Genomic DNA, 16707 nt, shown 5'->3' on the forward strand with positions numbered 1-16707 from the left:
CGTAAAGTGAAACGATTAAAAATGACAAAACGGACTAAAACGAACCAACTACTTAAATGAGGTACTTTAAAGTAACCTCTCTCTGCCGAAGTTTCGTGTGAAATGACCAAAATGCCCCTGGGGCTAAAACGACTAGAAATGACTCAGATGCAAATTTTAAAATGGATTTTTAACAGGAAATTAAAGCACTTATACAAGCAAAATTAAAAGACTCAGAGACAATTTTAAGAGATTAGACAGAGCTTTAACACTTGAAAAGACTAAAATGCCCCTAGGGGCTAAACTGACTCAAAATGACTTCAAATGCAATTTTTGAAATGGATTTTGACATGGAATTGAATTAAAAACTTATTCAAACAATTGAAAAGACTCAAGCAATTTTTTTTAGGACTAAAATGAGTTTGGACACAGGAAATGACTAAAATACCCTTTTATATGAATTTTGCAAGTAATATTGAAATAAAATGCAGAGAAAGATGTAATTGATCAGAGACATATCAAATGACTTGAAATGCAAGAAAAGAAGAATTGAGTTAGTATTTTTAGGTCCAAAATTAGGGTATAACACATAATACCAAGGCTTTCTATCATTCACATCTTCATTGGCCTGACTAGGTACTTTTTCAATAGCAAACACATGAGCGGGTCTATCAAGACGTTGTACCTTGATTATGGGTACATCATTCCAGTGATTCACACGAAACATGGAAGACAAGGTAGCAAGGGCATCAGCCATCTGATTTTCATCCCGAGGGATATGGTGTAGCTCGACCTTCGTAAAATATGTCAACAGTCGTCTTGCATAATCACGGTAAGGAATCAGTTTCTCATGATGGGTCTCCCATTCACCTTTTATCTGATTAATGACGAGTGCGGAATCACCGTAGATGTCAAGATGCTTGATCCTCAGGTCAATTGCTTCTTCAATCCCCAAGATACATGCTTCATATTCTGCCATGTTATTTGTGCATTCAAAAGTTATTCGGGCAGTAAAAGGAATGTGGTGCCCTTGCGGGGTTACAACGACTGCCCCAATTCCTTTACCATAAGCATTGACAACACCATCAAAGACTAATACCCACTTGCTATTGGGATCTGGCCCTTCATTGATCAGTGGTTCTTCACAGTCCTTTGCTTTCAGATACATAATCTCTTCATCAGGGAATTCAAACTTGATCGACTGGTAATCATCAAGAGGTTGACAAGCAAGGTGTTCAGCGAGGATGCTTCCTTTGATCGCCTTTTGAGCTTTATACACAATGTCATATTCAGACAACAACATTTGCCAACGTGCAATTTTTCCAGTAACAGCAGGCTTTTCAAAAATGTACTTGATTGGATCCATTCGGGATATCAACCATGTTGTATGATTCACCATATAATGACGCAGGCGTTTGGCAGCCCAAGCTAAAGCACAACATGTCTTTTCAAGCATTGTATATCGAGTCTCACAGTCGGTGAATTTCTTGCTCAGATAGTAGATAGCATGTTCTTTCTTTCCAGTCTCATCTTGTTGATCGAGAATACATCCCATGGATTCATCTAATACTGACAAGTACATAATCAACGGCCTTCCTTCCACTGGCGGGACAAGGATAGGAGGTTCTAACAGGTATTCTTTAATGCTATCAAAAGCTTCCTGGCATTCATCATTCCATACAACAGGTTGATTCTTTCTGAGCAGTTTGAAAATTGGTCCACAAGTAGCGGTCATGTGAGATATGAATCTAGATATATCATTCAAGCGCCCGAGGAAACCTCGGACCTGCTTTTCAGTTTGAGGAGCCGACATCTCTCTGATAGCCCGGACTTTGTCAGGATCAACTTTGATGCCTCTTTGGCTGACAATGAAGCCTAGCAGCTTTTCGGATCTTACACCGAATGTACATTTGTTGGGATTCAACCGCAGTTTGTACTTTCTCAATCTTTCGAACATCTTTTTCAAGTATACAACATGATGCTCTTCATCACTTGATTTCACAATCATGTCATCAACATATACTTCGATTTCTTTGTGAATGATATCATGAAACAAAGTAGTCATACCCCTTTAATAGGTAGCACCGGCATTTATCAAGCCGAAAGGCATCACTTTATAACAAAATGTTCCCCATGGAGTGATGAAGGATGTCTTTTCTCTATCTTCAGGCAACATCCGTATCTGGTTATAGCCAGAGAAACCATCCATAAAGGAGAACACCTTAGACTGAGCAGTACTGTCAATGAGCACATCAATATGAGGCAATGGGAAATTATCTTTTGGACTGGCTTTATTCAAATCTCTGTAATCAACACCCATCCGAACTTTCCCATCTTTCTTCGGCACTGGTACAATATTGGCAATCCACTCAGGATATTCAGCTGTCATGAGGAAACCTACGTCGATTTGCTTTTGCACCTCAGCCTTGATCTTAAGAGCCATGTCTGGATGTGACCTTCTCAATTTCTTCCTGACGGGAGGGCATTCAGGTTTTGTTGGTATCCGATGTTCCACAATCTTAGGATCTAGACCCGGCATATCTTCATAGGACCATGCAAAGACATCTGGATAATCACGGAGAAGCTGAATAATCTTCTTTTTCACTTCTGGCTCTAGTGCAGCACCGATTTTGATCTCCCGCTTGTTCTCTTCAGTGCCCAGGTTGACGAGCTCAATTTCTTCCTGGTGAGGCTGAATGGTTCTTCTTTCTTGCTCAAGCAGTCGAGTGATCTCATATGGTATCTCTTCATTACCTTCCTCATCTTCAGCTTCATATACAGGGAATTCAAAATTTGGAGGAAACGTAGGGTCACTGTGCTCAACTGGTTTATTATGGTTCAATCTGCATAATATGATTGGGATGATTTTAGAAAAAGTTTTTTCATGCAGATTTTTGAAATTAATAAGAAAATAAAGACGTTTTGGTTTTTTCTGACATTACCATTATTTCCAAGAAAAAGGCACTAAAAAGTAAAAACAAAGAGTCGTGGAAAAGACGACAACTTTTATTGATAACGGCAATGCCGAAACAAACATGCCCTTACAAAGTCATCACTTTCGCCTTGGGCAAAGCGAAAGAATTGTTATTTTGAAAACAAAGAAAAGCATGAGCAACAAGACACATTACATGGAAGCATGCATGACTAAAGGAATATCAACGGCCTCCCAATTTCTCACGGTGCCTCCTGGTACAACAAACACAGGCACATAACTACTCTCAGCAGCATCTTTGGCAATAGCGTTGATAAACCCAGCACTATAGAAAGTTCCTGTTGAAACGCCTGAGGTCGGGGAGAATCCAAGGCCCTCTTTGTGCTTATTCTCCAGAATCTGTATCACTTTGCCCCAGCCGTCAAATTGCCCTTCTTGAACAGCCTTCTGGGCGTCTTTCAATGAGGCCATAGTAGCACTAGCTCTTCGAGGCTCCGCACCTTCAATAGTCAATCCCTGGAATGACGTCCCTTCAGCGGACCCTGCCTCAACACAAGAGAAAGATGACACTTGGCTAACCAGATACGCTTCTTCACCATGTACAGTGACAAGCTTACCATTCCTCACAAACTTGAGCTTTTGATGCAGAGTGGAAGTCACTGCCCCAGCATCATGAATCCACGGTCTTCCGAGGAGGCAACTGTAAGATGCATTGATGTCCATGACTTGAAAAGTGACTTGGAACGTCTCTGGACCAATGGTAATTGGCAGATCTACTTCTCCAAGGACATCCTTACGAGATCCGTCAAAAGCCTTAACCAAATAGCTGCTTCCCCTTAGAGAAATTCCGTGACGGCTTAACTGTCTCAGTGTGGACTCAGGCATTACATTTAAGGATGATCCAGTGTACACCAACACATTGGATATCATGTCAAACTTACAGTGCACTGAGATGTGCAAAGCTAAGTTGTGGTATTTCCCTGCTTCGGGGAGTTCATCATCACCAAACCACAAGTTATTACAAGCAGTAATGTTACCCACTATTCCATCGAACTGATCCCCAGAGACTTCATGATCAACATAGGCCTGTTCCAGTACTTTCATCAACACTTTCCTGTGAGCTTCTGAGCTCAGGAGCAAAGATAAGATGGATATTTCTGATGGAGTTTGCAGCAGCTGGTCTACAATCTTATAATCGCTCTTTTTAATGAGCCTCAAAATCTCATCCAGATTGGACTCTTCAATGGACTGGCCCGATGGGCTGGCGTTCTTGTCAACAGGAGGAGCAACTGGCGGAATTACTGTAGCAGCAGGTGTAACAACATTCTTCTGGAACAAGGGTGGACTGACCTTTCCACTTCTCAGAGTTGTAGTTTCTTCAGCAATGTTACTAACCGCAGCTGGGGATACCAGAGGCACTTCTACACCATTCTCAATCATAGTCGCATCATACTTGTAAGGGATGGCTTTAGTAGAGACATAGGATACCGGGCCAGGTAGCCTGATCACCAAGGGTTCGACTTTCCTTGTCTGAGGCACACTCTTGGATGGGGAATCATGAAACACTGGCACAATCACACAAACATCACTGGAAACCAAGTGTTTGTCGTCCATTAAACTTTGTATATCACCCTGCACGGTACAACAACCCATAGGATTTTGGAGACACTCTGAACAGGAAGCATGATCATGATTGAACAAGGAAGCTTGGCAGAGCTTGACATGTAGCGGCACCAAAGGAGTAGCAACATTATGGACATTCAAAGCGGGGACTTCTTGGGGAACTCGAGATATTTCAACCTCATCAAAAGCACAGACTCTTTCAAAAGCCTCAATCATGTTAATAGCCGCATGGTTTGGAAGTGGATTGTCAAGAACGTGCGGAACACTATTTTCAAAAGTCAACTGTCCCCTGTCTATTAGATCCTTTACAACGTACTTCAGAGCATAGCAACCTTCCACATCATGGCCTTGAGCGCCCTGGTGGAATTCACATTTGAGATCCTGTCAGAACCTGGGAGGTAATGGCGTAGGCGGAGGCTTGCCTGGTCTGGTGACACAATGTCCTTTAGCAAGTAGGGTTGGGAGCAGATCAGCATACCGCATGAGTATTGGTGGAAAATAAGGCATGGGCCGAGGGCCTTGTTGTTGCGGCTGTTGCTGTTGAGCAGGAGGCTGTTGTTGTACCTGCTGAACAATGGCATTAACGGGCGCTGGTGGTTGACCCGGTGGCAGAGGATATTACTGGTAGAATGGTGGGAAGAAAGGATGTTGGGAGTACTGCATGTATTGGTATGGTAGAGGTAACTGAGCATCATTAATAGGAGCGACAACAGCTGTAGACTGGTTACCGGACACCATCCCTACTTCGGATTCCTTCTTCTTATGGTGGCCGTTACCATACTTTTTCGGCGCACTAGCCGAGGATTCACCTTTTTCAAGAACAATGATGCCTTACCTGACAACATCCTCTAGACGAGTTCCCATAGTAACCATGTCGGAGAAGTTGTTTGGTGCAGAGACTATCATTCTTTCAACATATTCCTTCTTCAAAGTTTTCAGGAATGTCTGTGTCAGTTCTTCCTCATCAAGCGGAGGAGAAATACAGGCAGCTGCCCCTCTCCATCTCTGAGCATATTCACGGAAGGTTTCGTCCGTCTTCTGAGACAAAGACTTAAGAGAATCCCTATTCAGCTTCAAGCGGGTGTTAAACTCATAATGATTTTCAAAAGCAGCAGCGAGTTCCTCAAAAGTATGAATATTGTCTTTACTCAAACCAGTGTACCAGTCTGCCACATCTTCTGTCAGGCTATCCTGGAAGCAGTGGATCATTAGTGCATCATTATCTGCGTAGTTGGCCATCTTCCGGACGTACCGAATGACATGGCTATGTGGACAAGAAAGCCCATTGTATTTGTCAAAATCTAGCACTTTGAACTTCTTAGGAATCTCAAACTGGGATACCAGGCATAGATCACGAGCCTTAGCAGAAACACCGTTCCCATGGCTAGCTTTGACCTCACGGAGCTCTCCAACTAGCTCTCTTAATTGTTCTCTCATAGCCTCCACTATAGGGTCCTGTCCACGCGGAGTGTCAACATCGATCACCTGACGCACAGTGTGTACAACATGATCGGTAACAACAGTAGTTACTTGGGGCATAGAGGTAGTTGTATGAGCAAGAGTCGTTGCGGGATTCTGTCCTTGATTAGCAATGCCAGAAATACCAGCTGCAGTGTTAGGAGCATAGAAAGCTGAGAGTCCATAAGGGCGCCCATTGGGCATAACAAACCGAGCATCAGAAGCCACCGTAGACAATGGGCTAGATGGAATCGTTTCAGTAGTAACTGGGACAGACGTGGCCGGTTGCTCTTGTGCAGCCAACAGAGTAGACATAGTGTCATGAGCCTTAGCCAAGTCTTCCTTCATAGCAGCCAATTCGGCACGGAGCTGAGCATTCTCTTCTTCGAAATTAGCCATGTTTCTTCTCTTGTACAATCTTGTCTGATGAACTCTAGCTGGTTGGTAAACCTTGCGAGCACGAGCCACCTTTCAGACTGCGGCAGAAGAACCAGGAGGCAATGAGCACCAGGGAAATTTTGTGTGTTTTGGCCAATGTATGATGCATATGATGCATGATATATACAGATGCATATGCAAAAAAGACTCTTTTCGTGTCATCGAAGGGTTTTTAGACAAATTAGAACTTTTGTAAACATTACTACACAACAACTAACATAAATGGGAAACAAACAACCAACATAAAGTTTTACAGGATGATTCCCAATTCCAAGCCAAGGGATAGACTTTGAAATGTAAACAACATAAACAACAACTAGAAACACCGACAAGAAAATAGGAATCCTCAAGCATAGGAAGTAGAAGGGTCATCCTCAAACTCGGGCTCAGACTCATAGCTGCAATATCGGGCATAGAAGCCACGGGCACCCCTAGCCCTCTTGGAATCCCTCATAAGCAACTTATCCTTTTCTTCAATTTCTTTTCTAGCTTTAGCCAACTCCCTCTTCAACGACAAAACCTCATGAGTCTTCTGCTCATCTTTTCCATCCAAAGTCATGATCAGATTCTCAGCCTCATAGTATCTAGTCTTCCACTGATGCTTCTCTCGGCTCTCCATAGCTAGATGCTCTTGGTACATCTCCTGAGTAGGCAGAGGTAGAGGCAAAGGCATGGTTGGAATAGATGCAGACACATATCTCATGGCGGGGTAAGACATGCCAATCTTCTCAGCCTGGTTTATTACCCATTAAGTATAGGCCTCATGAGCAATACCGGATCTCGTACCCATATGCTTCACTTCTTTCTTCCGAATCTTGGACCAAGCCTCTATGAAATCTTCTCTTATTCCGGTAGGAGCATTGGAGTAATGGAAGAAATAAGGAGATGTAGCATGGTAGATGGGCTTTTCTTTCATCGGGAAACCAAATTGTCGTAATGCAAGCTCCGGGTTATAGTTGATTCCACCCCGGGTACCAAGAAGAGGTACATTAAGAAACTTTCCACCACCGAAGATAATTTCTTTGACCTTAGCAGCGGGAGTGAGCCAAACCACTTCATTAGGGGTGAGAGCCATAATCCGCTGTGAAATAGTCCGATTCTCCGGATTATCATGGAAAGACTTCAGAAGGTGCGAAATAAACCACCCGTATAGGAGAGGTACACAGCAGAAAATGTATCCACGACCCTTGCCAGATCGATCGTGAATAGCATGGTATGTGTCAGCCAACAAAATAGGAACCGGATTCTTGGAGCGGAAGATCATGATAGCATTCATATCAACGAAGTTGTCAAGATTTGGAAAAAGGATGAGCCCATGGATGAGTAGTGCGAGAATAGCCTCAAGAGTGTCCTGACAAGTAGTTTTGAGATTGGCTTTCTCAAGTAGATATTTCGAAGCAAACCCTCGGATGTGAGCCTTAGTGACAAGATTCTTGGAGACATCAGAGGTCTGGAGATAGAGATCACGGGCAATAACCAAAGGAGTAGGAGGATGCTCAAGACCCGTGAAAGTTGTCCCTTCGGCTATGGGTAAACTTGTCAAGGAAGAATAAGCCTCAAGAGTAGGTACCAACTGAAAATCAGGAAAAGTGAAGCACCGATATTCCCGATCATAGAATTGCACTAGAGTGTGCACAAGCTTCTCATCCACATTAGTCCGGAGAAGAGTAAGTAAGTCTCCATAACGATGTCGGAAACCGGTCGGATCCTCGATCTTGAGTGCCAAACTTCTCAAACTAGCCAAATCAACCTTCATGAACTTGTAGGACTTAGTCTTCCCCATTCCTACAATGTTTACAAATTCAATTTGTCTAAGCCCTTCGATAAATGCATGGAAAAAAGTTTATGTATGTATGCATGTATGCATGATCACATTCAAGTACGGAGAGAACATGGTGGGTTAAGATTTAAAGTCAAGGAGTCATGGGTGGACACGGTGTCCGGTGATACTAGGGCTTTGGGAAATAGTAACCGGGTTCTAAAAGGTTCCCAAGTCGCAACCTCTCTCACGTATATCATGGTGCCACGAGACAAACACTCGCTCCATGATTATCCGTAAGAAGGTCTAACTTGAGTGTAGTATCGCGTGACGACTAAAACTCGAGACAAACACTCGGTTTAGCCTCCGCACTACATCCTAGAAAATGGCCATGGATGGGTTTGGTTATCTACGGTCCATAGTGTCATAGAACAATTGAAAGCAAAGTGCCTAAACGCGACAAACACGCTCCAACAACATCACCCCCAAAATGCCTCAGCTATGTGGGATTGATCGCATAACCTAATACACGAGGCAACCCTCGGATTGAATTGTCGATTATATCCCCCCTAATCCTAAGTTCACTCCGCCCAGGTGTAGGGCTTTAATATTCTCACCCCCACACGTTTGCAAGAAATTTAAACATTTATTCACATAAGAAAGCAAGTAAAAATAAAAGCGCAAGCGTGAAAATAAAGACTAGGCGTAACTCTCAAAGATCCCCAGTGAAGTCGCCAGCTGTTTTATCTTGGTTTTTCGGGTGTCAAACATTGATTAAGTTTGAACCTTTTTAACCTTTGATATCTCATTTTCTTGGGAAGGGAAAAATAAGAAAAACCCTTGAGAATCGAGGTTCGGGAGTTGTTTTCGTTATGGGAAGGTGTTAGGCACCCATAACAACTATAGTATCCTATGGGAACCGTCTTTACTTTCTACACGCGCGCTTTATTTTTAAATGCTATTTGAAAATGTTATTTACACCTAAGGGTTTGCTAAGTTAAGAATTGGAGGGAGAAGAATTTGTTTGAATTTTTGTTTTATTGGACTTGGAGAAGTTTTGACTTCTTGCCTACATACCCTTTTAAGGGATCAAACTCCATGTAGTTCTCTTCCAAAAAAAATGTTTTTGTTTTTGTTGGTTGATTTTGAAGGAAAATCGAATGGAAGAATGGAGTAGAAGCAGCGGAATAATTTCGATTTTTTTCCTTGGATCATTACGAAATTCAAACATGAATCAGTGATTCGATTGTTACCTTGAACTATGGAATCTGAAAGCTGGAACTGGAAACTGGAATCTCGATCACAGCCAAGCAAGCAGCAAGCAGCAAAGCCTCTAGCAAGTCCACACGAACAGTGCTCCTCCAAAACTCGGTGCTAGCCAATGAATTGGAAGTGCAGAGAAGAAAGGGGTTGCTTCAAAACGTGTAACGAAAAACTTCAGCACCAGAGTTCTATTTATAGAACTTCTAGTGTGCTCTGCAAGTCATAAGTCACTATTGGGCTTCAGTAAGCCCAACAACGAGTTTAGTAATTTTGCTAACTAATTAGCGTTATTTACTAAACGCACCCCTTATATAAGTCATACTTATATATTTCTCTTTTGACTGTTCTTTGTGTGTGACCCTATAGGTTCTAGTCACGTTGGCAATAATATTAAATCTAATATTTAATATTATAAACAATGAGCGGTATCTAGCAACACATCATTGCTACCCAAGTGACAAGAATGTCAAGTGATCTGACGAAACCTTTCCATGATAATACTCATGTGTACACTTACTCCTTTGTCTCGATATCTTTATTGATCCCAAGGCATAGATATTGTCACCCTTGTATAGATCAATGTTTATATTCCTTGATTCCGAAATATACTGAATAACGAATAAGTCCAATATCTTATATTGACTTAGTTCGGCATGGCCATGCAATTTTACAGTCATATTTCATCAAGAGGCCTAAAGATATATCTCCTGTTTATGAGGAGGGACAAATCCCATCTAGGACACTCATGTCCCTCAGCATGATTCATCAAGTACCCATCAACCAACATTATGGTTATCCTTTTACAGACAACGTTAGAATGGCAACAAAGCACTTGAGTCCACATCTAGGGATCATAGTGGTTTCAGGTCTAAGAGCGATATACATTATTATCATTGTGAGAATATCTTATGACAATTGCATAACTTACTATGTAGTATTCTCACGGTGGGTCAATCCAATATAAATATTACTCCTAATATTTATATTTATGTGAAGACTTGATAACTCTTTATCCATGATCTGTGAGATGTGATCATCAGTCTACCCACATAATAGTCTCTATGCTCTAATGATATCCCACTTCTCAATAAAGCTTGACTACGGATACTTTTAGAATAGTTTCCTTATGTTTAACGGGGTCTCACAATTAAGTTATACTTAATGTTCCATTAAACGGACTAACTATTCTAGGGACTTCATTATTTTGAAACAAAACAAAATCAATAAAGAAACGCCTTTTTATTATATATATTCACAATATATATTTATATCAATATCATGATACAAAGCCAAACCCAATCAATTTTGATTGGATATTAGGGCTTACTCCAACAATCTCCCACTAGCACTAAAAGCCAATCAAATATTAACTCAATATATATTGATCAAGTGTTAGCATCAAGCACACCCTGGGCATGATACTATTCTAGTAGATAAGGAACTCTTTCCTATGTTGGTAGGTTACACTTCTTTCAATTTCCACTTTCGATCTTCCATCGAAAAGAAATTGAAGTGTCAAAGTATACATTTGGATTATTGGTGAGATCAAGTATTCATTGCTCGCAAGATTAAACCAATTTCACCTCAGATGGGATCAATGGAATCCGCAACGCAAGAGACACATGGTTTCGCTCAGTTATGAGCTAAACAATCCAAGTCATATATATTTGACATCTGTAATAGAAACAACAACTATTTGAAGCTTGTACTTTTACAAATTTCATAGTTGATATCCAAGCATAGCATTTATTCCAAATTGCGATTTGGATATACTGTACACCGATATTAAAGTCAGCATCATTGTAACTTCTTTACAATGTTCCTTTAATCCGTGTTCAAGAAACAATCCTTAGTCCTTTAAGACATCCATGGATATTCTTGAAAGTATTCTAGTGTCGAACACTACAATCAATTTTGGTACATATTGAAAATAATTTTCTAACCATGTCTCACATGTGTAGATAAATTGTTTTGGTGGCTAGTATGTCATCCACATACTCCACCAAACTAATATCAATGCTCCCACTATTCTCCTTGTGTGCACAAGATTTTTATTAATCAAAGTTTTTCATAAAACTTCACTAATAAAACAAATAATTCAACTTCAAGAAGCTTGCTCCAATTCATACATGAATTTTGTAATATATATACCTTTCTAGCATCCTTTGGATTAACGAAACCCTACATATATGTCAAATACATATACAAGGTCATTCTAATTAAAGAATGCAACATCGTTGTCCATCTCCTAGAATTTGCATTATACAATAATGACAAGTGGGATTGTTAGATTTAAGCATTATGATGATGTAATAGTTTCGTCATGATTTGCATCACGAGTTGCATGAAACCTTCTACAATCAATCACATCTTAAATGTATTCATAATACCATCCATGTCAGCTTTCTACAAGAAAACTCACATTCATCTCATGAGTCATACTCATTTGGATGATTTAACCAATATCCATATATGGTTTGTGTACATGGATTCTTTATAAGATCCCATGGCATTTAGCTATTTCTCAAATTTCAGGCCATTTACGACCTTCTAGTAAGTTTGGGGCTCATCTACCATGAAAATCATAACACCTTGTTGAGCCATGACAAAATCATGTTACTCATTGTAGTGATATGACATATCAAACTTATCTAGATCTTGTGCTACTCGAACTGGTGATTTAAAAACAACCCTTTGTTGAATCAACTCGTGTTCCATTCTTAGAGAGATGTGTATTTTGTGTTACTTGACTTAATTCAAGTTCTACATCACTCCCACTGGCTCCTGTAGAGACATACTCCTTGAAAAGGAATACTCCAGTTCTAGCGACAAACAAATTTTGTCAAAGAAGAAGATGTAAAAATAATATCCTTTAGTTTCCTAAGGATAGTTACACAATTATACATTCATTAAATTCGAAGTTTAGTTTATCTAATAAACCATATAACCTGAAATTATCATAAAGTCAAAACTAGGTACTCTTACCTCCATATCTAATATGGTTTCTTTATGATTACTTAATTGGAACTTTGTTGTGGGTGAAGAATAACTGTAATTTAATTAATTTCAAGAGTCATTGAGTTATAATCAAACTATTTTAGATCGAGTCATGTCAAACATGAAGCGATATAAATAATCATTATACTCATTAATCAAGCATTTACCATCACGACTTACTCGTATAGTCTTTATACTTTTCAAACTTATTCCTTTTACTTCATTGTTAAAATCTTTGAACAATTTCAAAGTTTTCTTGAATCGTGTCAAATACACTTTGCTTATCTACTAAATGATTTAGTAATGTTAGATGAAGTATAGAAACAATATCTAGCAAATATGTTTAGTTCTCCATATACATCTCATATGTATATCAATTCAAATTAATTATGTGTCCTTTCACCTTTGTTGGTGACCGGTGCATTAATCTATTTTGAAAAGTGGGGCTCACATCCTTCAAATGATATAAAATCAAATGAGTCCAATAGTCCATATCCATGGATTTTGGAAATGTGAATCACACTTGTTTGTACTAAACAGTGATGCCAATGATATACAAAAGGTTCAAATCTCATTTGATCCTTTTCTCATATGTTATAGACTAGCTTATCAAGATCATGGGACTCAAATCCATTACTTGATTAGCACATTGTATAGAAAACATTATTAGGACAATAGGACAATATTTGTCTATCATTCAACTACATAATCCTTCTCTTGTCAATACAAGATTTATGATTTAATGTTTCTATTTTATATGGAATTTAACAACAATTATTTGGTTCCATATCAAGTTAAGTTTAAGTCCAAGCATAAGCCCTTATAGTCAATGAAACAATTTGTTCCATTCCAGACGTAGGTGAACTTCACTTATAGTTAATGTTCTGCTTCTTTAAAACTCTCTATATTTCAACAAATATGAGATTAATCATCAAGTATCATATACTTATGATGAAGAAGTAGAAATTTAACTTTCTATAACTATATGGGTAAATAAGAAGTCTTACTTCTTTCTTATATTTTGACCCTTTCAAAACTACGAGCAATTTTTATTTTTCAACTTTTGAAATAATTGCTTCCCCTTTTTGCAACCGTGTTTAACCTTTCAAAGGTAGAAAAACATAATTTGAATTTTATTCTTATCCATGTACATCTACTTGATAGGCTTAAACTATTCATCTTATAACATTGAGGTTGAATGATCATATCATTCTCCATCGTCGTTACCACTATGAGATATCCTATATCTACTCATTTGACCCAATGCTTCTGATAAGCGTTGTTTTTCAAATATAGACATAGAAAGTTGCTAGGAAATAACTGCTCGAGAATATACAGTTTTTCTCATTCTTAAGAACAATTCTTAAATTTTGTACCAATTCAGAAACTCTTTTCTGAAAATTTTGTTCTTCATAAGAACCTTTAACAGTATAATAAAATTTATATGCTAAAGAAATTCTAAATACAGAAAATAAATAAAATAAATGTATCATGATTTAAAACATATTTAAATAGGTCTTTAATTAAATACGCTCCCACTATTTTACTCAAATCAAATGACCTTCAAAACACTTGATTCGGAAAATCCCGTTGGAAGATTTTCTAGTGGGTTGAAATCCATATTTCACCTTGCTTTAAGTCAACGGGGGCTGTACTCAAAACTCAGTTATTTAGGTAGGAACTCCTTCCAATTGTATCTCATACAACTTTCAAATCATTTGAGTGAATAACTCCTTACTCTAATCTATCATATAGATGTTCCCAAACATTGCTTCTAAATTTATTTTAATCTTATTAAAATTAATTTAGTTAAGTTAAACCCAAAAGAATAACACTTGGGTAAATTGGATTACCGCACCGCAACTTACTAGTATAGAAAGTGCACCTCGCGGAGGCGAAACCTACACATTTCGATATTAGTCTTGAAGGGTGTTAAACTTTTGGAAAGCATTAAACTTAATATTTTGAATTGAAGGATTTTTATTAAGTTTGATCTCACCTCACCACGGCTTATATATCATATATATTCGCACTCCAATCATAACATGCATAACGATTATACAATAATAAAAGTGACATGATTATGGCCATCCTAACGCTATGACTCTCTCAAGCCAATGAGAGAATCTAAACTAATCCTAGAAACGACCTTGCTTCTCCAAGCTTGACCTCCAGGACTATCCTAACGTCATGAGCCCTATTACTTCTTTGCATTCTATTTACATTACATATGAAAGAAACTCGTTTTACATACGAGGGAGTGGATGAGAAGAGAATGTACAATAGAGATATAAGAGAGAGGCACGACACGCAGGCCGTATTTTAATATCCAAAAGAAATAAAATAAAAGGACTAGGGCCATAATCATTCACATGATAATAATAACAAACACACTTTTATTATTATTAATTATACCTTATAATTAAATAAATTAAATTAAAATTTGACATATGATCACACTACGCAGATTAGTTGGGGGTTTAATTGAGTACCAAAATATATTATATTGAGTACAAAAATATATTATATTAAGTACAAAAATATCTCATATTATGTACCAAAATATATTTTATTGAGTACCAAAATATATTATATTATGTACCAAAATATATTTCAGATCAAGTACTAAAATATATTAGATTGCATACCAAAATATCTCAGATTGTGTTCCAAAATATTCTAGATTGCGTATTTCGCATCTACACTTGACACGTTTATGAACACCCAAATCGTTTCGGCAAATATTATGATCAAATCCAAAAGATCATATATGATATTGAAACTCTTTCAAATCATGATTCTTTTAAATTATAAACAAATCAAGTTAAAGTCATGCAAATCGATTAAATAATTTCAAAAGATCATATATGACATTGAAACTATTTCAAATCATGATCTTTTAAATTAACTATCAATTTAGGATCGTTTATTACCTTTCAAACAACTTTTGAAAAACAATCCAAAAAGTAGAATTTTTTATTTACTTAATTATAGTAATATTGACACTCAATAATTATTATAATTAAATCTGCTTTATTTAGGCAATCAATTTGTTCCCAAAACAAATCACAGGGCTAAAATTAAGCAAATATTTTATTACCAAATTCAAAAATCATATCTGATATTGAAACTCTTTCAAAATCATGATCTTTTAAATTTACTACCTTTCTCCAATTAAATAAATTAATTAAACATAAATATTTTCAAGGATTGTTTGTTTAGCATGAACAACCGGATCTATGATGCTTCACCAGATTCGGATATTGAAGCTCACTCTCACGAATTGTTCAAATTTACAACAATCTCTTTGAAAACAATTGATCGAATGATATAACCATAATAATACAACGCTTGTATAGTTAGGTATCCTAATACAACAATCAAACATCAATAGTTTTAACAATTGTTTGTTCAGTATGGACAACCGGATCTTTGATGCTTCACCAGAATCGGTATTCGAAGCTCAATCTCACGAGTTGACTACAAATTCACAATCAATTATATAAAACCTATTGAACGAATGATATCATCAATATATCACATATAATGATGTTGTATTAAAATCATATATCACATATATGATATTGATCAATCAATTTTAATTAATATTTAAATTTAAATAATAAAATATTAACACTTAATATTCTATTTTATTAACAGATTTGCATTCCAAATTAATTCCTTATAGAATATCAAAATATTAGCAAATCAAAATATTTGCGAAAATATTATTATCTCTTAAAACAATTTTAAAAGATAATCTAATTTGATTTGTTTCCAATCATGTTCCCGTCGATATGTATAATCGATATGTCGATACTTCACCAGAAACGGTTTCTGAAACATCAAACAAATCGAAAAGCCATGCACAGAAAACATGATACGATGCCAATTTTAATTCTCTTTATTATTTAATTCCGATTCAAAATGTTTAATCATATTAAAACATAAAGCAGTAACAAAGCAATCCGATTCATGGTTTCGTAATTGGCTCTGATACCACTGAAGGAAAATCGAATGGAAGAATGGAGTAGAAGCAGCGGAATAATTTCGATTTTTTTCCTTGGATCATTACGAAATTCAAACATGAATCAGTGATTCGATTGTTACCTTGAACTATGGAATCTGAAAGCTGGAACTGGAAACTGGAATCTCGATCACAGCCAAGCAAGCAGCAAGCAGCAAAGCCTCTAGCAAGTCCACACGAACAGTGCTCCTCCAAAACTCGGTGCTAGCCAATGAATTGGAAGTGCAGAGA

Source organism: Medicago sativa, chromosome 7 (assembly GCF_051527215.1).
Source record: "Medicago sativa cultivar Bolivia chromosome 7, Bolivia_mono, whole genome shotgun sequence".
Lineage (NCBI taxonomy): Eukaryota > Viridiplantae > Streptophyta > Magnoliopsida > Fabales > Fabaceae > Medicago > Medicago sativa.